Source organism: Cyanistes caeruleus, unplaced genomic scaffold, assembly GCF_971803275.1.
Source record: "Cyanistes caeruleus unplaced genomic scaffold, bCyaCae1.hap1.1 HAP1_SCAFFOLD_119, whole genome shotgun sequence".
NCBI classification, from domain to species: domain Eukaryota; kingdom Metazoa; phylum Chordata; class Aves; order Passeriformes; family Paridae; genus Cyanistes; species Cyanistes caeruleus.
This window is the reverse complement of record NW_028255918.1, coordinates 253,677-276,206: the sequence shown is the minus strand read 5'-3', so window position 1 is coordinate 276,206 and position 22,530 is coordinate 253,677. Positions and strand designations below refer to the sequence as shown.

The window sequence follows — 22,530 nt, the reverse complement described above, 5'->3', positions numbered from 1 at the left end:
GGACACTCATTAATTCCCTCTAATAATCTATTTTTTGACATAGGTGCAGATGCTTTTGTGGCAGCTGCCTGTTCAGCCTGATACTGCAAAAGAACATTATGAACTGTCCGCCACAGTTTTCTCAATTTTTTAGCAGTTTTATCATCATCTAAAGTAGCTTCCCACAATTTATCTCCAAATTTTCGCCACTCATTTAATTCATGGACTGTATGGGGATTCTGAAAACAACCCTGAGCATACCCGTAAGCAAGAAGTCCAGGGAGCTCCTTGCGCAAATCAAAGTCTTTAACCTGTCGCTTTTCTAAAAAGCAGGTAAATAAATCATATGCTGCTTGCCTTTCCATCTTACCGTCAGCGCTGTTGCAGCCCCTACAAGGTTTCGGCAGCACGTTACGGCAGGACTCTCCTCTGAGGTCACCTGGGCACGGCACCGTTGCTGTGTGATCAGGACTCTCCTGTGAGGTTGCCTGGAACGCGGCACAGCTGTTGCGTTTCACCGTCCTTGCTGCAGAGGACCCGTCCCCTGTCACCAACTCCCTTGGCCAACTCCCAACTCCTTTTTAAGGTCCCAAATGTCCCAAAGGTCCCAAAGGTCCCAAAGGTTCCAAAGGTCCCAAAGGTCCCAAAGGTCCCAAAGGTCCCTGCTGTTCGGGCGCCATTTGATGAGTTCGGCGGGAGAAATGCAGCACTCAATATGAATGATCAGCAAGTCTCATTTATTGGCAACTCTAAAACCACTTATATAGCATCAATAATTAGGCTCATACATAGTGCAAAAGCAAGCTCATTCTTGGATATTTCATTTAAGCTTGACTCCACCTAGTCCCACATTCTTGTGGTCTCTCATCTGTGCTGAATTCTCATTCTTCTGATCACAGCGTCCTGTTCTCAGTTCACAGTTATCACCAAGGTCTTTCTGACCTTCCAACATCTCAAACCAACGGTACTCTATTGTTGTTTAATTCTTTCTCAGCTAATTGCTGCATGGGAACATGACCTTTGCTAGCTAGCCATTGCTCTATACATGGCCAATCACAGAACACAGAGTTCATCTGATTGAGGTGAAATTTCATTCACTGGAGACAAAGTCAAATTGCCTCTTATTTGCTCAGCACTACAAATCCATTTGAAGCTGGTTGCCAAGACTTTCTGCAAGAGCTGAGTGATGGGATAAAGCCATGCAATGGCACCATGAAATGGGAGAGCTGGAGAGAAATCTCAAAGAATGGCATTTCCAAGCATTTTCAGGCGCTGATGTTCTGCTGCTGGCTTGGTGCTGTCCAAGGGGCTGATTGGAATGGTTTTAGAGGAGCTACGCTTGGCAGTGAAATGCACCTCAGGCAGAAAATGCATCTCTGGTGTCTGCAAGTGCCTTTATCTCCCATCATGTTCCTCAGCACTGAAATCCTACAAGGACTGAGGGAATCTGAGGCTTTGGGAATGCCCAAGAGTGAGAGATTTTGGTGAGATTTGACTCAGGAGATGGAAGCAGCAGCAGCAGAAGGTCCTGTAATCTTCATCCTTGTGTTCTCCTGCATGCTGATGCATCATGAAGGAGGCAGGGATTCCATCAAGTACTTTCTGTATCTCCTGTGGCAAATTCTTTCATTTCTCAGAGTTTCAGGCACGTGTTGTGTGGCTGTGCTTCACCCCAGGGCCAGGCTCTGCCTCTCTTTGCTCTGGCTGCTGCTTCCAAGCTGTCCTCTGTGATTTGGATTTGCAAGCCACCTCTCTGACCAGCTTCCACTTTGCTTGAAAAATTCAGCACCATGTTGGTGGCTGAACAAGTCCCAGAGCTGGGGAGAGGGATTTGAGATGCAATTTGCATCCCAGAGTTGTTACAGTGGGGAAAATGTCACATCCCTCCTGTGCCTGGAGCTGCTAATCTTGTTGCAAACATTGAAAAGCTCTTCAGCTTCTCTCATTCTACCTAAATTTGATGACTGCTTTGATTTCACACCTCTTCCATGCAGGTTTTTCCTCTGTCCTTGGCTAGAATTGTCAGGCCTGAGAAATTTTGTTGAGCCTTGGGACAGCTCCCATCATCTCTCCCTGCTCCTAATGCTGCTTTGAATTCTCTTGGGAATGTGAGGATGAGGGAAACTGGGGGGACTTTAGTGAGAGGAAAAGTGAGGCACAGAGGCTGAAGTGCAAATGCAGAGTGTGCAGGGTCAGCACAGTCTGCAGTGTTGTGGGGATTTGGGCCATGCAAACAGATGTTTCTTCTCTGGGAATGGCTGATTCCTTTGGTGTGTCTCCTCCTGAAATTGCTGTGCACCAGGGCTGGTGCTGGAGCTGCAGCAGCACAAAGTTGCCAGGGAGCCGTGTGGGAGCCAGTGGGAATCATTTCTTTGCTGCTTTGGATGAAAAGTTGTGACATGAATCTCAGTGTCAGGGAGGTGCCACGTTCATGCTGCTGCAGTGCCCACACACTGTGTCTGGAGACAGCTCAGGAGAAAAGGAAGAAAAGCCAGGATGAAATCCCATGTGCTACTGAACTCTATCAGAAAGTGCTTGGAGTGAAGTGTGTGAAGTGACTGGGGAGAGCTGGATAGAAGGGACAGCTCTGAGCAGTGTGTGGTACATCATGACATCCTTGCAGTGATCTTTGCACAGAGATGAAAAAGTATCAGTTTGCATGGCCTGAATCTGTGGGTCTGGAAATTCTGCGTGTTGCACAAGCTGTGCTGAGCTCACCTGGCTCTGAAATAGCTGAAATATCATCTCTGCACCTTAGGCAGGAAGAGCATCAGAGTTCTGAACAGATTAGTGAAAATCAGTCATAACTCAGAAGCAAACCTTGGCAATAGACGTGTGGCAGGTGAGGAGACAAAGCTTTCATTCTTGTCCTGGGAGAATGAATTCAGCAATAAAAAATCCTCTCTCTTGGCATTAAAATACTTTAGTTTCAGCTCTGCCCCAGCCCATCAATGTCCCTGTGTGGTTGGGGGTTGTTCTCCCCCTGTAGCTCTCTGCAGGTTGGTGCTAATTCAAGATGTTCCGGCAGGTTCCAATGTTTTGGTGCCCGAGCAGGGAGTGCAGAACAGGGATTACAAGTGCTGACATTTGCTGGGCTAGAAAGTCCAAGGGACAAATTTGTGCCAATTAAGGTCTCCCCTTTAACTAGGAGGAACAATTGATGTTGTGCTTGTAGCAGAGTGTGGTGACAGAGGGGGTTTCCAAAGGAAATCTTGGTGCATGTGGGCCAGAGGCCCCTGTGCTGAGGCTCCCTCCAGGCTGGCTCCAGCCCCTCAGGGTGCCCAGGAAGCAGGCTGCCCGCAGCCCAGTGCAGCCTCCTTAGCCCTGGGGCTAGCCAGGGAAGAGCCATGGATGAGGCTGAGCCCTGCTCCCATGTGGGATGCCATGGGACAGGGCCCACTGGGATTTGCCCCTCCAGCTACCAAGTGTGTGCAGAGAAACTGCAAGGAGAGGGTGAGCTCTGTCAGTGGGACCCCCTGTGCACAGGGAGCCCACTCCTGGGGTGGCTGTGCCAGCTCCCGCAGGGACATCCAGCCCTGGGAACCTGGAGCGAGTGGAAAGCACAACTTTGCAAATGTGCCCGAGGCAAATGCAAAGAGAAACTGGGGTGTGAAAAACAAAGAATGTTTATTGGTGGAAGAAAAGGAACAAGAATGAACTACACAACATATTTACATTGTAAGAATATTGGTAACAACAACAACAAACTATAGAACCTATTTACCTAAGAACATATCTAACAAAACTACATGAAACGTATTTACAGAACACTACAGTAAACTCTAAAACATCTATCAGAACACAACAACTGTAAAACGTATATACAGCAGGGTGGCATCTGTGTCCAGGATGTGCCTCAGTCCTGGAAGAAAAACAAGTAGCACAGTCAGTGCAGTCAGGCATGGAGGGGTGTTCCATGTGCTGCCAGGCTGGGACACTGGCACAGTGGGACTCTGCTGCCAGAAGTGAGGCTGGCTGGGGCTGGGGGCTGTGGCCCAGGCACTGGAACAGGGCTTGTGTGGCCCAAAGCAAGCCCAGGCCAGGCCAGGGATGGCCAGCAGAATCCAGTGCATGGGCTAGCGTGTCCCTGAGCAGGGAGTGCCCAGCCCAGCCCCAGCGTGGCAGCAGGGGACCCACTCTGCCTGTGGGGAGCACCTGCCTGTTCTGCTGCTGGCATCGCTCTTCATCCCTACACCATGTCCTCCTCCTCGTCTTCTACATCAATATCCATCTCCTCAATATTGTCTTCCACGTCCACCTCCATTTCTTCCTCTGTCACATCCACATCCATCTCTTCCTCTCCCGTCTCCTCTCCATCCACTTCCATTTTCTCTTCAGTATCCATCTGTGTATCCACCTCCATCTCCTCCTCTGTGTCTGTGCCAGCCTGCAGAGGTAGCAAAATCTCCCAGTGGGGTCCTTTTCCCACACTATCCCACAGAGCTCCAGCCCAGCCAGGCAGCTGCGGGGTGTCCACCTCCATGGAATAGTACCATACCTTCTTTGGAGCAAATGCAGACATCCTGCAGGGATGGAGAGCAAAATGCACTCAACGGGGAGCTTTGGGGACTGCTGGGGGTATGAGGGAGCAGGTGACAACAAGGTGACAGGGGTAGGCCTGGAGCAGGGTGAAGAGCGTGCTGACACAAGGAGCCAAGGGTTGTGTTGTGGCCGTTGCTGGATGCTGGAAGTTCTAGCTGGAGCGTGCACTGTGACATCAGTGCCAGGAGCCCAGGCCCAGGCTGAAGTGGACAAGGGAGATGCCAGAATGATGGAATCCCTGGGTGCTTGGGCTTGGAAGGGACCCTAAAGACCATCTTGTTCCAAGCTGAGCAATCTTCCCCCAGAACAGGTTGCTCAGAGCCCTGCTCCCAGCTGGCCTTGGATGTTGCCAAGGATGGAGCATCCCCAGCCTCTGTGCCCAGCCTGGGCCAGTGGCCCAGCAGCCTGAGTGGAAAAGAGCAGCTGCATTAGATCCAACTTCAATCTCACTCCTGCAGTTGAAAGCCTTCTCCTCTCTGTGCCCATCTTTCCTAGAGCTGCAGGGAGGCCTCCCCAGCCCCTTCTCTTTCCAGGCTGAGCATCCCCAGCCCCACATGGACAGCACTCAGATCCGTGGGGGTCGAGGCTAACGGGTGGCAAACGGCATCAGGAAGTGAGAGATGGAAGCTTTTGGAGATGGAAGGTTTGCCTCTAAATGTAGAAAAGAAATGAAAGTGGAGGGGAAAATGGTGGGACTCAGGCTCTGTTCTAACTGGGGAAGATTTTCTTTTCCTCTTTTCTGTTGTGCTGATCGATGTATTGTTGTTTGAAAGGAGGTTTGGCAAAATATCCATTGTCTTCTCCACTAATAAAAAAATCCCACCAAATTCCAGTAAAATCTGACAAAATTCCCACCAAAATCCCACAAAATGGCAGAAAAATCCCACAAAATTCCCTAAATTTTGTTTCAATCCCACAAATTGCCGAAAAAATTCCACAAAATTGCAGAAAATATCCACAAAATTCCAGAAGAATTCCACAAAAATTAATGAAAAATCCCATAATTCTTTAAATTTTTATTAAATCCCACAACATTCTAGAAAAAATGCACAAAATTCCACAAAAAAACCAACAAAATTCCCTGAATCTCCTCAAATTCCCACAACTAAACTCCAAACTCCATCCAACAAAAATCCCTCAAAATTCTTGAAATCTGAAAATCCCACTAAATTTCAGAAAACGCCACAAAATTCCTGAAAACTTTCAAAAAATTCCACAAATAACCTACAAAATTCAGCAAAAAGTAACTAAATTCTCTAAATTACCTCAAATTCCCACAAAATTGCAGAAAAGCTCCACAAAATTCCCTAAATCTACTCAAAATCCCACCAAATTCCAGAACTATACCACAAAATCTCCTCCAGTTTTCAAAGACAGCCAGAAATAACCCTCAAAATTCCAGAAAAAATCCACAAAATTTCAGAAAAATCCCATGGTTTCCCATATAATTTCAAAATTCCTCAAAATTCCCTACATTTTCTCAAAATTGCTTAAAATTCAAAAAAACTCTACAAAATTCCACAAGAACTCCACAAAAATATTAAATTTTCTCAAAATTCCACAAAATTCCAGAAAAATTCCAGAAAAATCCCACAAAAGTCCACAAAAATCCAGGAAAATCTCACAGAATTCCTTAAGTCTCTTCAAAATCCCACAAAATTCCACAAAAAATATTCAAAATTCCACCAAAAATCCACAAAACTCCAGTAAAATCTCATAAATTACACAAAAATCTCACAGAATTCAAGAAAAATTCCACAAAATTTGCAGTAAAATCTGATAAAATGATACAAAAATCCCAAGAATTCCACAAAATCCCACGTAATTCTACAAACATGCCACAGAATTCTTTAAATTTTCATAAAATCTACAAAAATCCAGAAAAAATCCCACAAAATACTTTACATTTTCTCAATATCCCACAAAATTCCAGAAAAAATCCACAAAATTCCATCAAAATCCAAAATAATTCCAGAGAAATTCCACAAAATTCCACAAAAATCCCACAAAATCATTTAAATCTCCCCAAAATTTCCACAAAAATCTAGAAAATTTCCACAAAAATCTAGAAAAATTCCCAAAATTCCATACATTTCCTCAATATCCCATAAGATTCCACAAAAATCTTACAAAATTCCCTAAACCTCTTCAAAATCACACAAAATGATTTAAATCTCCCCAAAATCCTGCAAAATTCCCGATGGATCCCACAAAATTCCACAAAACTTCTACAAAATTCCATACGTCTCCTCAAAATTCCAGAAAATTCCAGAATAATCCCACAAAATTATTTATATCTCCTCAAAATCCTCTAGAATATCAGAAAAATTCTACAAAATTACCTAAATCTCATCAAAATCCCACAAAATCATTTAAATCTCCTCAAAATTTCCACAAAAATCTAGAAAATTTCCACAAAATTCTAGAAAAATTCCAAAAATTCCATACATTTCCTCAAAATCCCATAAGATTCCACAAAAATCTTACAAAATTCCCTAAACCTTTTCAAAATCCCACAAAATTTTTTTAATCTCCCCAAAATCCTGCAAAATTCCAGATGGATCCCACAAAATTCCACAAAACTTCCACAAAATTCCATACATCTCCTCAAAATTACAGAAAATTCCCAAATAATCCCACAAAATTATTTAAATCTCCTCAAAATCCTCTAGAATTCCAGAAAAATTCTACAAAATTACCTAAATCTCATCAAAATCCCACAAAATCATTTAAATCTCCTCAAAATTTCCACAAAAATCTAGAAAATTTCCACAAAATTCTAGAAAAATTCCAAAAATTCCATACATTTCCTCAAAATCCCATAAGATTCCCCAAAAATCTTACAAAATTCCCTAAATCTCTTCAAAATCCCACAAAATTTTTTTAATCTCCCCAAAATCCTGCAAAATTCCAGATGGATCCCACAAAATTCCACAAAACTTCCACAAAATTCCATACATCTCCTCAAAATTACAGAAAATTCCCAAATAATCCCACAAAATTATTTAAATCTCCTCAAAATCCTCTAGAATTCCAGAAAAATTCTACAAAATTACCTAAATCTCATCAAAATCCCACAAAATTCCAGAAAAAATCCACAAAATTCCAGAAAAATCCCACAAAAATCCCACAAAAGTCCACAAAAATCCAGGAAAATCTCACAGAATTCCTTCAGTCTCTTCAAAATCCCACAAAATTCCACAAAAAATGTTCAAAATTCCACCAAAAATTCACAAAACTCCAGTAAAATCTGATAAAATTCTACAAAAATCTCACAGAATTCAAGAAAAATTCCACAAATTTGCAGTAAAATCTGATAAAATGACACAAAAATCCCAAGAATTCCACAAAATCCCACGTAATTCTACAAAAATGCCACAGAATTCTTCAAATTTTCATAAAATCTACAAAAATCCAGAAAAAATCCCACAAAATACTTTACATTTTCTCAAAATCCCGCAAAATTCCAGAAAAAATCCACAAAATCCCACAAAAATCCCCAAAAATTCCAGAAAAAATCCCATAAGATTCCACAAAATTCTTACAAAATTCTCTAAACCTCTTCAAAATCACACAAAATTATTTAAATCTCCCCAAAATCCTGCAAAATTCCCGATGGATCCCACAAAATTCCACAAAACTTCTAAAAAATTCCGTACATCTCCTCAAAATTCCAGAAAAATCCAGAATAATCCCACAAAATTATTTAAATCTCCTCAAAATCCTCTAGAATTCCAGAAAAATTCTACAAAATTCCCTAAATCTCATCAAAATCCCACAAAATCCCAGAAAAAATCCACAAAATTCCAGAAAAATCCCACAAAATTTCCTACATTTTCCCAAAATGCCACGTCTGATGGGTTGATGTTTCAGAAAACCAAGAGAAGCACCTAAGGAAGTTGAAGCTGCTGGAGGCTGAGAGGAGTTTTTCTCCTGGCCCATAAGAGGCCATTGCTGAGAAGTGCCAGCAGTTTTGCCCATTGCAAAGTGCCATCAAGCTGGGAACAGCACTTGAAGCCCTAAGGCCGGCAATTTCTCTTGGCTCTCTTTGCTTTGCGCCTTTTGAAGAGGTAGCAGGGCTCGGCTTCAGCCTCCTTCCCCCCAGGCCAGCCAAGGCCACGGGAGGGGAGCGGGGCTGGCCGCAGCTCTGCGCTTCCCGGGGAGGATGGAGACTGGCAAGTGCCAGGAGCCCCTTCTCAGAGGCTTGGCTGGGCCTTGCACAGCGGGGCTGCCGGGCCAGGCCGCTCCCTGCCTGGCCTGCACTTTGTGCCGCTGCTCAGTTTCACCACAGGCTGCCACTAAAGGCAGGGAAAGATAGCAGCTTGCAGCTTTGTGCTCAGATAATGGCCACACTCCCCACAGCAGCCATGGGGAAAAATCATCTGTGTTCCTGAATGCCAACAATTTCATCCGATTTCACTGGAATTTTGTGGGATTTGGAGGAGAGTTGAAGAATTTTATGAGATTTTTCTTAGATTTTGTGGAAATTTGTTGAGCTTTTGTGGGATGCTTCTAGAATTTGGTAGGGTTTTGAGAATATTTCAGGAATTTTGTGGGATTATTCTGGAGATTTGTGGGACTTTGAGAAAATTTAAAGAATTTTCTGGGATGCTTCTGGAATTTTGTGGGATTTTTTGGAATTTTGTGAAATTTTCTGAAATTTTGTAGGATTTTGAGGAAATTTGAAGATTTTGAAGAGATTTTTCTTACATTTTGAAAGAATTGGAGATTTTGTGAGATTTTTCTGGAATTTTGTTTGATGTTTCTGGAATTTTGTGGGATATTGAGTAGATTTTGTGGGATATTTACGGAATTTTGTGAGATTTTTCTAAGATTTGTGGGATTTTGAGGAGACTTGAAGAATTTGAGGGATTTTTCTGGAATTTTGTAGGAATTGATGGAGATTTTGTGAGATGTTTCTAAAATTTGATAGGTATTCGAGAAGATTTAGGGAATTCTATGGGTTTTTTCAAGAAATTTGTGAGATTTTGAGGGATTTTCAGAATTTTGTGGGTGTTTCTGGAATTTTGTGGGATTTTGAGGAGATTTAGTGAATTTTGTGGGATTTGTCTGGAATTTTTTGATATTTTGAGAAAATTTTAAGAATTCAGTGGGATTTTTCTGAAATTTTGGGGGATTTTGTGTGGGATTTTGAGAAGACTTGAAGAATATTGAGGGATTTTTCTTAGATTTTGTGGAAATTTGTAGAGATTTTGTGGGATGTTTCTGGAATTTGGTCAGGTTTTGAGAAGATTTAGGGAATTTTGTGGGATTTTTCTGGAGATTTTGTGAGGCTTTTCAAGAATTTTGAGGGATTTTGAAAAGAGTGGAAGCATTTTGAAGGATTTTTCTTATATTTTATGGAAATTTTTGTAGATTTTGAGGGATATTTCTGGAATTTGGAAAGTTTTTGTGAAGATTTAGGGACTTTTGTGGGATTTTCCTGGAATTTTGTGGGGCTTTTCAGGAATTTTGTGGGATTTAGAGGAGACTTGAAGAATTTTGTGAGATATTTCTTAGATTTTGTAGAAATTTGTTGAGATTTTATGAGATGGTTCTGGAATTTTGTGGGATTTTGAGAAAATTTAAAGAATTCCGTGGTATGTATTTGGAATTTTGGGGGATTTTGAAGAGACTTGAAGAATTTTTTGAGACTTTTCTTAGATTTTGTGGGAATTGATGGTGATTTTGCAGGATTTTTCTGGAATTCTGTGGACATTTGAGGACATTTTGTGGGATGTTTCTGGATTTTCGTAGAGTTTTAATAAGATTTAGGGAATTTTGTGGGATTTTTTTTCTGGAATATTCTAAGGCTTTTCAAGAATTTTGAGGGATTTTGAAAAGAGTGGAACAATTTTGAAGGATTTTTCTTACATTTTGTGGAAATTTTTGTAGAATTTGAGGGATATTTCTGGAATTTGGACAGTTTTTGAGAAGATTTAGGGAATTTTGTGGGATTGTTGTAGAATTTTGAGGAATTTTCTCTTGAATTTTTTCATATTTGGAGGATACTTGAAGAATTTTGAGGGATTTTTATTAGATTTTGTGGAAATTTGTGGATATTTTGTGAGATGTTGCAGGAATTTTGTTGGGTCTTTAGGAGATTTAGGGATTTTTGTGAGATTTTTGTGGAATTTTGTAGGATTTTCAAAAGTTTATTTCTTTTGAATTTTATATGAATTAGAGATTTCGTTGGACATTTCTGGAATTTGGAACGGTTTTGAGAAAATTTAGGGAATTTTGTGGCATTTTTCTGGAATTCTGTGGGGCTTTTCTTGAATTTTGTGGAATTTTTCTGGAATTTTGTGGAAGTTTGTGGAGATTTTGTGGGATGTTTCTGAAATTTTATTGGATATTGAGTAGATTTATGGAATTTTGTGGGATTTTTCTTGAAGTTTGTGGACATTTGTGGACATTTTATGGGATGTCTCTGGAATTTGGTAATGTTTTGCGGAGATTTAAGGAATTTTGTGGGATTCTTCTGCAATTTTGTGGAATTTCTCTAGAATTTTGCGGAATATTTCTTAGATTTTGTGGGAATTGGAGATTTTGTCGGATGTTTCATGAATTTGAAAGAATTTTGAGAAGGTTTAAGGAATATTGTGACATTTTCTTGGAAATTTGTGGAATTTTCCTGGAATTTTGTGGAGTTTCTCTAGAATTTTGTGGCATTTAGAGGAGACTTGAAGAATTTTGTGGGATTTTTCTTAGATTTTGTGGGAATTGGTGGAGATTTCGTGAGATGTTGCAGGAGTTTGGTTGGGTTTTGAGGGGATTTAGGGATTTTTGTTGGATTTTTCTGGAATTTTGTGGGGCTTTTCCAGAATTTTGTATGATGTTTTTTGAATTTTGTAGAATTTCTGTTGAATTTTGTGGTATGTTTCCAGAACTTTGTGGGATATTGAGGAGATTTAGTGAATTTTGTGGGATTTTTCTTGAATTTGGTGGACATTTGTGGATATTTTGTGGGATGTTGTGTGGAAGCTAAGGCCCAGCGCTCGGAAGATATCGGGATGTAACGGAAAGATAGTAACCCCCCCTCCTCCACAGAGTATGGTAATGCTCCCTGCAATTGGCCAACAGCACCTGGCTGTGATGAAAGCAGATGGGACTGACATAGTGACCCTCGGTTATAAAATGTCAAATTCTCCAGCAATAAACGCCATTCTGCCATCCATCACATTGGTGTCGTGGGTAATGGACCGAGTGGCCAAAGATGCTGGCCACCGTGCTGTTCCTGGAACCAGGGTGTCTGCCTTGCTTAAAAGACAACAAATATCCCACAAAATACCAGAAACATCCCACAAATTTCTGCAAAATTCAAGAAAAATCCCACAAAATTCCCAAAGTCTTCTCAAAACCCTACCAAATTTCTGAAACATCCAACAAAATCTCCAATTCCCACAAAATCTAAGAAAAATTCCTCAAAATTCTTCAAGTCTCTTCAAAATCCACAAAAATCACACAAAAATCCCATAAAATTCCAGAAACATCCCACAAAATCTCCTCAATATCCCACAAAATTCCAGATAAATTCCACTAAATTCCAATATAATCTAAAAAAATTCAATAAATCACCTCAATATCCCACAAAATTTCAGAAACATCCAACAAAATCTCACAAATTTCCACAAAATTCCAGAAAAATCCCACAAAATTCCCTCAATCTTCTCAAAACCCAACCATATTCCTGCAACATCTCATCAAATCTCTACCAATTTCCACAAAATCTAAGAAAAATTCCTCAAAATTCTTTAAGTCTCTTCCAAATCCCACAAAATTCAAGAGAAATCCTCAAAATTCCAGGAAAATGCCACAAAATTCCCTAAATCTTCTCAATATCCCACAAAATTCCACAAACATCCCACAAAGTGTCCACAAATTTCCACAAAATTAAAAAAAAAGCCCCACACAATACCAGAAAAATCCCAACAAATTTTTTAAATTTTCTCAAAACTTCACGAAAGTCAGGAAACATCCCACAAAATCTTTACAAATTAACACAAAATCTAAGAAAAATACCTCAAAATTCTTCAACTCTTTTCAAAATCCCACAAAATTCCAGAAAATTCTAAAACATTCCATAAAATTCCACAACATTCCAGCAAAATCCCAAAAATTACAGAGGAATAAAAAAATATCCCTAAATCTTCTCAAAACCCTTCAAAATTCCAGCAACATCCCACAACATGTCCACAAATGTCCACAAAATTCATGAAAAATCCCACAAAATTCCCTAAATCTTCTCAAAACCCTGCCAAATTCCAGAAACATGCCACAAAATCTCCACCAATTCCCTCAAAATCTAAGAAAAATCCTTCAAAATTCTTCCAGTCTCCTCAAAATCTTACAAAAATCCCACAAATTTCCAGAAACATCCCAAAAAATCTCTTCAATATCCCACAAAACTCCTGAAAAGCCCCTCAAAATTCCAGAAAAATCCCACAAAATTCCATAAATCTCCTCAGTACCCCAAAAAATTTTTGAAAAGCCCCTCAAAATTCCAGAAAAAAATCCCACAAAATTCCCTAAATCTTCTCAAAACTCTACCAAATTCTGGAAATATCCTACACAATGTCCACAAATGTCCACAAAATTCAAGAGAAATCCACAAAATTCCAGTAAAATCTGATGAAATTAGTGCTCAGGAACACACATCATCACACAATGATTATATGCAGGTGCTTTATTGAAGAGCTCTGGGTGTCAGGGGTACACAGACCCAAATCTGACCCATCTTGCTTTTGAGCTGAACATGTTTTATACTCTATCGTTATACAACTTAGATATTAACAATTAAACTTACATTGTTCTATTGTATGCATTGTTTTTACCCAAGCATGGATTTCTCGTGATCCCCCCCAGCTTCCTAGCATTGTTCCTCATGTTCTTTAAACAATAATTATATCTAATCACATCTAACAATTGTGTCATTTATCATATATTGATTACACAGGTGCAGTTTCACATGATCTTTAGCAAGCACAAGGCCTAACATTTCCCAGGGCCTACTTGTCCCACGTCTTTCCAAACCCAACTTTCTAAGTCCCCAGATTTTCTAAGATTTTAAGACCTTTTACTCTCAGTTCCATCTGATCCACCTGTGCCTTTTCCTTTCTCCAGAGAACGATCAAAAAGCTCTGCTGAAGGCGGCGTTTCCCGGAGGAAGCAGTGGCCCATGGGCAGCCTCTGCTGCAGGAAGGGAGGCCATGCCAGGCACGGTCACAGGAGGTAATTGCTGTGCCTCTGGGCCTGAGCCCTGCTGAGGCTTGAGCTGCCATCTCTGCTGCTTGGCTGTGCCTGCCCTTCAGGGATGTTGCACAGAGCATGGAAAGGGTATTGAGAGTAACCAGAGCCAGCCCAGAGCTCCCCAGGCCCCTCTGCAGCTTTGGCCATGTCCATTGACATCTGGCTCCCACAGCCTTACCCAAACCCCTTGCAGTGCCCAGTTCCCTAAGGCAGAAGGGGATCTCAGCACACCATGGAATGGTTCTGATGTGTGCTGCCTTCTAGATTGGGACCATGACATGGATTATCTGAAAGTGCTGGTTAATGGTGGTTTGAAGACCTTGCCAGACGCTGGAGGCAAGTTCTCTATGTCCCTTTCCACACAGAATAATCAGTGTCAATGTGGCAAGAGCACTCTCACGTTCCATTTCCCTTAAGAGTCTGAAGGTTGATGGATTCTGGAAATGTCGCCCTGCTCCCTTCTGGAGCCCTGAGTGATCCCACAGCATCGCTGTCAGTGGGAGGAAGGAGCATTTAGCTGTCAATTTTCTTCCCGTGTGCAATGCCAGTGTCTCCTTCCATGTGCTCTGTGCAGCCACGGAGAGGAGCAGAGAGGAGAAGGGGCCAGGCCCAGGGCTGTGCCCCAGGGCTGTGCCTTGTGTGGCTCCTTTGCCAGCCCCAGGGAGCCTGAGCTGCTCCCACTGCTGCTGCCAAGCCCTGGCCCTGCCTGGGGCTCAGTTCAGAGCTGCTGGCAGCTCCAGGGAGTCCTTCCTCTCCTGACTGCCATGCAAGGGGCTCTTTCCATCCCAGTGTGGGCCCACTGCAGGCACGTGGTCCCCCTGCTCCTGCTCCGGAGTGCAAGGCAGAGATGAGGGAGTGCCTTGGAGGGCACCAGTCACCCAGGTGCACTCACTGCCACTCCAGCCTGAAGGAGAATTTTCAGCAGTGTCACGGGAGCTGTTCTGCCCTGCCTTTCTTTGCAGATGAACTTGATGATGAAGATGATCTGGATTCCCAGTCCATATCAGTTACTGAGCCTGATAATGAGGAAGATGATGAGGGTAGGTCAAAGCCTTTCCTTCTGGGAGACCAATGGAGGAATTCAAACATCTGGACATAATCCTGAGTGATCTGGAGAGATGCCGTGGTGGGTCCATGTCCCTCAGCCTTCTCCTGAGACTCAGCAGCCGGGGGCTTTCTCTGCACATCTGGACACGCCATGCCCAGCACAGCGGGAAGGGATCCATGGCAGCCTCGCTGCTCCACTGCTGCTTTCCTGGCCTGCAAGGCTTTTTCCCAGCCTGGCCTGGCTGCAGCTTCTCCCCAGCCTCTGCAGGAAGGCGTTTGGCATCAGCTGACAGGGAGCCCAAACAGCAGCACAGGCCATGCACACCCTGAGATCCCCTGCAATTTCCCGGTCTCAGGGTAGATCAGGTGTAGGGGCTGTTTGGAGGATGGAGGGCCGTGGAGCAGCTTCAAAAGCCTGGGCATTTTCCTGATCCTTATCCATGTTTTTGCAAAGTATTGCCTGGACAAGACCAGCACAGCACAGAGAAATTGTGCCATGCTAGCTCAAGGGCTTGAGCAGTCTTGTGCCAAGGGGTGGCAAGGTGCCTGCAGGCCCCAGCTCTGGGGGAAACAGAGAACGTCCTGGCCGTATCCAGCGTGCTGCCAGCTCAGCAGTGGAGCACAGCACAGGCTCACGCTGCCCATTGCTCCCACAGATGCAGCCGGCACCACAAGACATGCTCAGAAGATCTGGGAGAGCATGAGAAGAGTTTTCTACCAGGGAACACATGGTTTGACTAAGTTAATGGCCATTGTGGCTGGTGGAGCACTTTTCCTGATGATGTGCTATGCTGGAATCTGGTATTGCTGGAAGAGAAAAGGGTGAGTGTTTTGCTGATCTCGGCCTCAAGCAGTCAGGAAGCACTCCCAGTGAGGCTGCTGTGCACTTGTGGCTAGTCCTTAGTTGCCCAAATAACTCTGCCAGGAGTTCTGCTGCTGCCCAGGCCTTTAATTGGCCTCTTAATTGCTGGGCCTTGTCCTGGGGAGCCCACTGGGGCTGCAGCCAGTGCTGGCTCCCACTGAGGCTGCCTGGCCAAGAGCAGCCCCAGGAGCAGCGGGCAGAGGCAAAGCAAGGTGGGCAGGAGAAAGAGCGGGGACGAGATTGCCCTTGAAAGGCAGAGGCACTCTGGGGCCCGCTCCTGGCCAGGGACCCTGCCCAGAGCCATCCCCTGCTCGCCGGGGCCTTGAGGGGCAGCTGTCCAGCTGGGCCAAGCTGTGCCAGCAGCTCCAGCCGTGCTGGGGAGCCTTGGCCGCTCTGGGCCCTGCTGTGCAGGAGAGTCCCTGCGTGCCAGCGGCAGCTGGGGGCCTCAGCCGCCTCCTCTCTCCACAGGAGCACCTCTGCACCTTCAGAACAGCAGCCAAAGACTTTAATCACCGAGAAGCTGACCTGTCATCCCCGCTCTTCACCTCTGTCTCCCTCTGCTCTGCTGCGGCTCCATCCCCGTCTTGAGGGCGTCCCAAGACCCACACCTGCAAAGTGAGACCCTCTGCCCCTGAGCCCCCTGGCCCTGGTCCCTGGCCGGGACTGAAATTGGGCAGCCCCTGTCCACCAGAGCAGGGCTTGGCCCATGGTTTTTGTTCCAATAAAGAGATGGAGCTTTCACCTCAGTGTCTGGCTGGTACCACCAGCAAAGCCCTCATGGCACCAGCCCCTGCTGAGCTCCATGTCCAGGAGCAGCCAGGGGTGTCCACGGTGTGGACAGGCAGGAGCCAGGCAGGGGCTGCCATGACCAGTGGTGGGGCCACGAGGGGCTGGGGAGCCCATGCTGAGCGTCCCTGGGTTGTGAGGGCACATTTCCTTCAGTGGCATCACCTGGGCCTGCACCTCATGAGGCACCCAGGGCTAATTTGGGCTCTCTGCTAAGGTGTGCAGGGATCCCCCATGAGGTGTGCAGCGGGGTTAAATTGAGAGGGTTTTTTCCTCTTCTCAGCACAGCAAAGGGGACACTCTTGGCTGAGGTTTTGCAGAGCTGGGAGGAAGCCTCTTGCGAGCCCTTGGGCCCGGCCTGTGGGCACAGCGGGCAGGCAGAGCCCATCCCTTGAGGCCAGTCCGGGCTGCTCGGGCCGGGCCGGGCCGGGCCAGGTGAGGGCCCCGGCAGGGAAGGGCCGTGGCCGTGGGCTCTGATGAGGCTGCCGAGCTTCACCCTGGCCCTGTGCTGCAGCCAAACACACATTTACAGCCACAGCCATTCTCTGGGGCACAGGAGGCACCCGGGGCTGGAACTGAGGCCATGGCTTCTCACCCTGAAGGGAGGCTGGCTCTCTTGGTTTGGAGGGCACAGCTTAGATCTCAGTTCCCTTTGTAAACCTGCTGGGGAAGTGTGGAGGGGCAGAGAGTTCCAACCCTTCTCATTGGGAAGTGTGGCTGATGCTGTGGGGTTTTTCAATTTTTTGCCCTCTGAATTTGTGTCCTGGCAGAGGGTTAAGTTTGCTTGCTCTCACAAAGGCCCTTTTCTTCTTGGTGCTCAGTGGGACTGCAATGCAGCCGGGGTTGAAGGAGGATCTGCGGCCGCTTGGGCCATGATTGTGGGACACCGTGTGGGACCTGCTGCTTTTGGCTGTGCTTTGTAGTGCTGCTGGTTCAGGCCTTTTACAGTAACTGACTTCAGTTTCTTCATCTTGTCGCCAAAGGTTGGGAATAAATCTCTTGAACACCCCTGTAGTATTAAGAGGCAGGCATTGCTTTCTTGAAGTGCAGCATGCACAGGCCATGGGGATCACAGGGCCTTCTTGGTGGGGTCTTCAGGGAGCCTGGTGGTCATTGAGGGAGGAAGCTGATTCTACTGGAAAAAAGAGGGTTTTCCATGTGTGGAAAAGAATAACCTCTCACTTCCCCATCCCTTTCTATACAAAGTTATACAGGCAAGTGCATTCAAATATCTCTATCTGCCATGTCAAACTATTTTTCTTTCTATATCTATCTATCTATCTATCTATCTATCTATCTATCTATCTATCTATCTATCTATCTTGTTGTAGTTTAAGGCCTGGCGATGTGGAAGAAACCGGGATGTAACGGAAAGTTAGCAAAAACCCCTCTCTGTTAGGATGGTAAAACCTTCTGTAATTAGCCAATAGCACTCAAGTGTGACATGAGCAGATGGGAGTAACACAATGACCCTAGGTTATAAAAGGTCAAATTCTCCTGCAATAAACACTATTGCTTCACCATCCATCACATTGATGTCTTGTGGGTAGAATGGTCCGAGTGGCCAAGGGGGAGCCACCGTGCTGGCTTCTGAACTAGGGTGTCTGCCTTGCTTGAAAAACCAACACTACCTATCTATCTATCTATCTATCTATCTATCTATCTATCTATCTATCTATCTATCTATCTATCTACTTTACTAATCTATGAAATATTTTTATGCACGAGATTTTGTTTATATATAAATTATGACACATCTATTGAGAGCTGGAAAATGATACCATCCATGTTTGATATAGCAAAGCTTAGGTTTAGGAACACACATGAACTGTGATTTCTTTCTTGCTAGACATATGCTGGCTCGTTTAGATTGACTATGAACTGATATCCTGCAAAGCTGGAAAATGCCTGGTTGCCATTGCTGTGATATCCTTTAAAATCCTTTTTTCATTTTTATTTTTTTCTTTTGTGCTGGTTGGTAAATACCTTTCTTCCTTAAGCTGTGTGCTGGCAATATTGGAAGTAGAAAATAACAGAATACTGCATCTTTTAGATACTTGATAGCTGTCCTGTGAAATTTTATTGTAGTATCTTCTGTCTAATACCCACTCAGAATTAAATCAGCTGGTCAGCTACTGAGCACAACTTACTGCACAGCTGCAGCTCATGTTTCCACAGTGCAAGTGGCTTTTTCTTCTTCTGTACGTGTATCAAACACATTCAAGTGCAAGGCTGCTGACAGAGGAAAGAGCCTTGTTTAGTGGAGTCTGGACTTTGGGAAGGTGGTAACTGTTAGATCAACACCCAGCAAAGTGCCTAAATTCCTTTTTGTGACTGCTGTCTGGTGACTTTGGCCTGGCTTCTTGAGGAGGTTCAATTTTCATTTAGAAATGGCACGAGAACACTCCGTGTGCTCCCGTGGAGCCAGGGCTGTCCCAGGACACATGGAGCTGGGACAAACGGCACATTGATTTTCATCTCAAGAAGCCACCTGAGCTCCTCATGGCAGCAACCCCACGCACTGCTAATGGATCCATTACAATTAACTCAGCGCACAGCTTGGAACTTGAAGCTCTGACATACGGAGCTTGTTCAGTTCTGCCACGGAGGAATGGAGTTTGGAAACAAAGAGGTTTAGCAAGGAGATCCACGCACAGCTAAACTCTTTGTACTCTAGCAAAGGAAGTCTTAGGATGTAAACCCTCACCCATCCTCTGGTTTTACCCCTCCAATGAGCCAAATTCTTGGTCTTCATTCCTGTGCCAGTAGGAAAATATGACAGGGAAGTGGAGATTTTCCTTGGCTTCTTCAGCTGGCCAGCTTGTAACCTCATCCTCTGCCACAAACAGGAACAGACAAACTGGGATTTTGTTATGAAACCTGCTTGGTGTTTGATTTTACCCAGAAGTAACTGAGATTCACTGGAATATTTACAAGCCATAAATGATGGATTTTTTGTGGTTGCTAGAATCTTTCAGATTTTACAACTTTTCTGCTGCATGAGAACCTGGCACTTGCAGAACTCTTGCCCCATGCACTTCTCTAGTGCTTCTTGCAGAGAAGTGCTTTGGGATTAATCAGGATGAGTGCCACGTTCACGTGTGGTTTATGGAGCCCACAGGACAGGGAATTGTCTTTGCTGAGGGCACTGGGTGTCATTCCAACACCTGCATCACTTTTTCTACAGTAATCCTTGTGAGAAAGGTTGTTCTTTGCCATAGAGATTTTTAGTCCACATTTTTTATCTCAAAGAGCCAAAAGTTTTCCATCTCACACGTTTCTGATGCTGATTTTTCCATTTCAGTCTGTTGTTGGCCTTGTCAGGAAAATTCATCTACAAACACCAGAGGTTTATGTCTAAAAAGGAGACAGAGGAGTCCTTTTACTTGATTTGAATAAAGGGAGAGGCCATGGGCCATTCTCCTGGGGTCTCTCAAATTTTTGGAGGACACAGCCTCCTTTTTATCCGAATTTCCCAGCCACGTCCCTGTCTCTTTCCCCATTGGCTGAGGTACTTGAGAGGTCCAGACTCCCCGGAGTGCCTGATACCTAAGATTCCCCTCTAATGTATAACCCTTCTTCTTCATTTTTAATTCTTATGGAATTTATGGTTTTCCCCCATTGTTTCTTTCATCTTTCAGTATCAAATTTCATTTATCAGCAAACTTACAGTTTGTTTGTAAAGGCAAATATCTTTTTTCCATTCATCAATCAGAGGAATCCTTCCCATTGTTTCTTTTATCTCTCAGTGCTAGTTTTATTTACCAGCAGACCCACAGCTTGTTTTTAAAGACAAATCTCTCATTCCTCTCAACCTCTCTTTTTAAAAAAAATTTCTTACTAATTGTCTTTACAAACTTTGGTTATCATTGACTTTATTTCCTATTCCTCGATTTTCTTTTTTGTTTTGCAATTATTTGCAGTGACATCAATTTCTGTCCTTTTGTAGCTATTCCTGGATTAGTAGCTATGGCTACTACCTGCATCCTCTTTATCAAATGTTGAAGAAATTGTACTAAGCAAGGGATCATGCATGCTAAAAGATAAGAGTTGCTACAGCACAAGAAAAGCATTTGTTAAACCCACAGTTTACTAGATAACCACGAAAACACCTCTTATTCTCATTCTTTCCATGTTTGGACTGATACATGAGTTAACTTTCCCATTGCTTTTGTAATTTGTTTCACCACCTTTTAGCTATCATTTAATTTGCCACACTCTCCCTTCTTCTGCTGACAGTGTTTGCATTTCTAAGCTGTCACACGAGGCTTCTACCTGCAGTTCCATTTAAATCTGTTTTGTTGGATCTGGACCAGAACCTATTACAAAGGATTTGAGTTTTGTTTCAGTGTTGCTACTTCTACTGATCATCACGGACAACACGTGTCCTGCTTGTGGAATTGTTTTGGGGGCAGCTTAAAAATAAGGGCTCCAAAAAACCTTCTCTTTCCCCTCTGCTTTATAGCCTTCAAAATCTTTTTGGTAATTATGGAAGGAACACCTTGCTTAGCTGCTGGTAGTGAACTTAACAAACATTTGATTCTATTTGCCTTGATATCTGAAACAATTATAAGGAGGGAAGCTGGGGGTCTAACACTCTGAACCTAAAGTCTGGTCAAAAATGCTTTTTCCCACGTATGTGCTTCTTGTTCTATTTAGACAGTAAATGCTTTTTTTCAGAAGAATGAAGCCACCATAGACTTCCTTCTTCATCTCAAAATCCTGTTTATTATGGACTTAACTCGTTGTTTAGGTTTGACTGGGCTGGCCACCCACAGCCAGTCTTCAGATCTTCCTGGCCTTCCACAGACTTCACAATTTTTCAGGTAAAAGGATTTGCTACTTCTTCTCCTATGGTTAAAAATTACTTTTCTACTTTTGGCTTCAACTTCAAGTGGCTGACAATATCAAGGTAAGATTATTAAGACAAACATTTTAATGGTGTAATTTAATTTCCTAACTTAACTTTTACTTTCATGTTGTCTTTACACGACCTGTAAAGGCGAGTGAAGGCACAGAAAGAGCTTTAACATAAAGAAAACAATGACAGTGAGGATTGGCCTCTAATGACTGGAGATTTGAGAGAAGGGATGCCCACACAAACTATTTCAGCAGCCAGGCTGTGGGAGGCACACGGGGCTTCCCCTGATGTTGATGGCCTGGCTACTGCTCCAGTCCCCTCTTGTGGAGCATCAGTGGCAGCCTGCCGAGCTTCTCCTCTAGCTGAGATGTCTGAATTTCTGGGGCCTTAGAGACCTTGACTCGAGAGGGATGGCTCTACCCGTGTTCAGCTCTCCTGACGGCTGTTTCTGTGCTCAGCAACACTTGCACAGGTCTACACTACTTTGCTGCTGCTGCTGCTGCTTCTCTCTACTCCTTCACTAGGACTCAATTTCCTGGCTGGATGTTGTGAACAGCAAAGTCTAAAGGCAGGCTCTGTGCTAGCTGAGCTTCTTGTCAAAGAGCTTTTACAAGAGACACTATCCAGGCTACATATTGTTTCCAATAGATATCCTTTATCCCTACCCCCAGGTAATTCTCAAGGCTGAGGATTACCAAGATAAGGAATTCTAAACATCAGTTCAAAGGGAGATAATTGAGTATCCCCACTGGGTCTGGCCCTTCTTCTTGCCCAAGCCAGTGGCAAGAGCCGGCATCTTAGTTTCTATCACCAGCTTCAGAAGGTGTTTCTTTATTTCCCCAGTCATCTTTTCATCTCAGCCAGAACTCTGGGGGTGCCAGGGGCTATGGAGGTTCCATTGGATCCTTAAAGCAGTCAAAACTCTGAGACATAAACTTTGAAGAATTTAAGATTTTAGAGAAGCTGAGGCCTTTATTAGAAAGAAGCCTTGCTAAATCTAAATAAAATAAATAGATGGGCCTTGCTAAAATTAAAGGGAGCTAGAGAAGCTTTGCTAAAATAGAGGTTAATCATTGGCTAATAACTAATTGTCTGTCAACTCTATGCTTGTTCAGCTGGGCTTATAATGAGAAGCAATGAATCTGGTAAGGAACTTGAAGAACAGAAGAGAATTGCAAATCAGAAACTCCTGGAAGACATGAAA

At 43.8% G+C, this 22,530-nt stretch overlaps 1 protein-coding gene across 1 annotated transcript in view; it reads left to right on the top strand.

The window, feature by feature from the left end:
• The window catches only part of LOC147646149 (maestro heat-like repeat-containing protein family member 7), a 165,252-nt gene that overhangs the window by 133,256 nt on the left and 9,466 nt on the right, over positions 1–22,530 (top strand). The gene's annotated exons all lie outside the window — the stretch shown is intronic.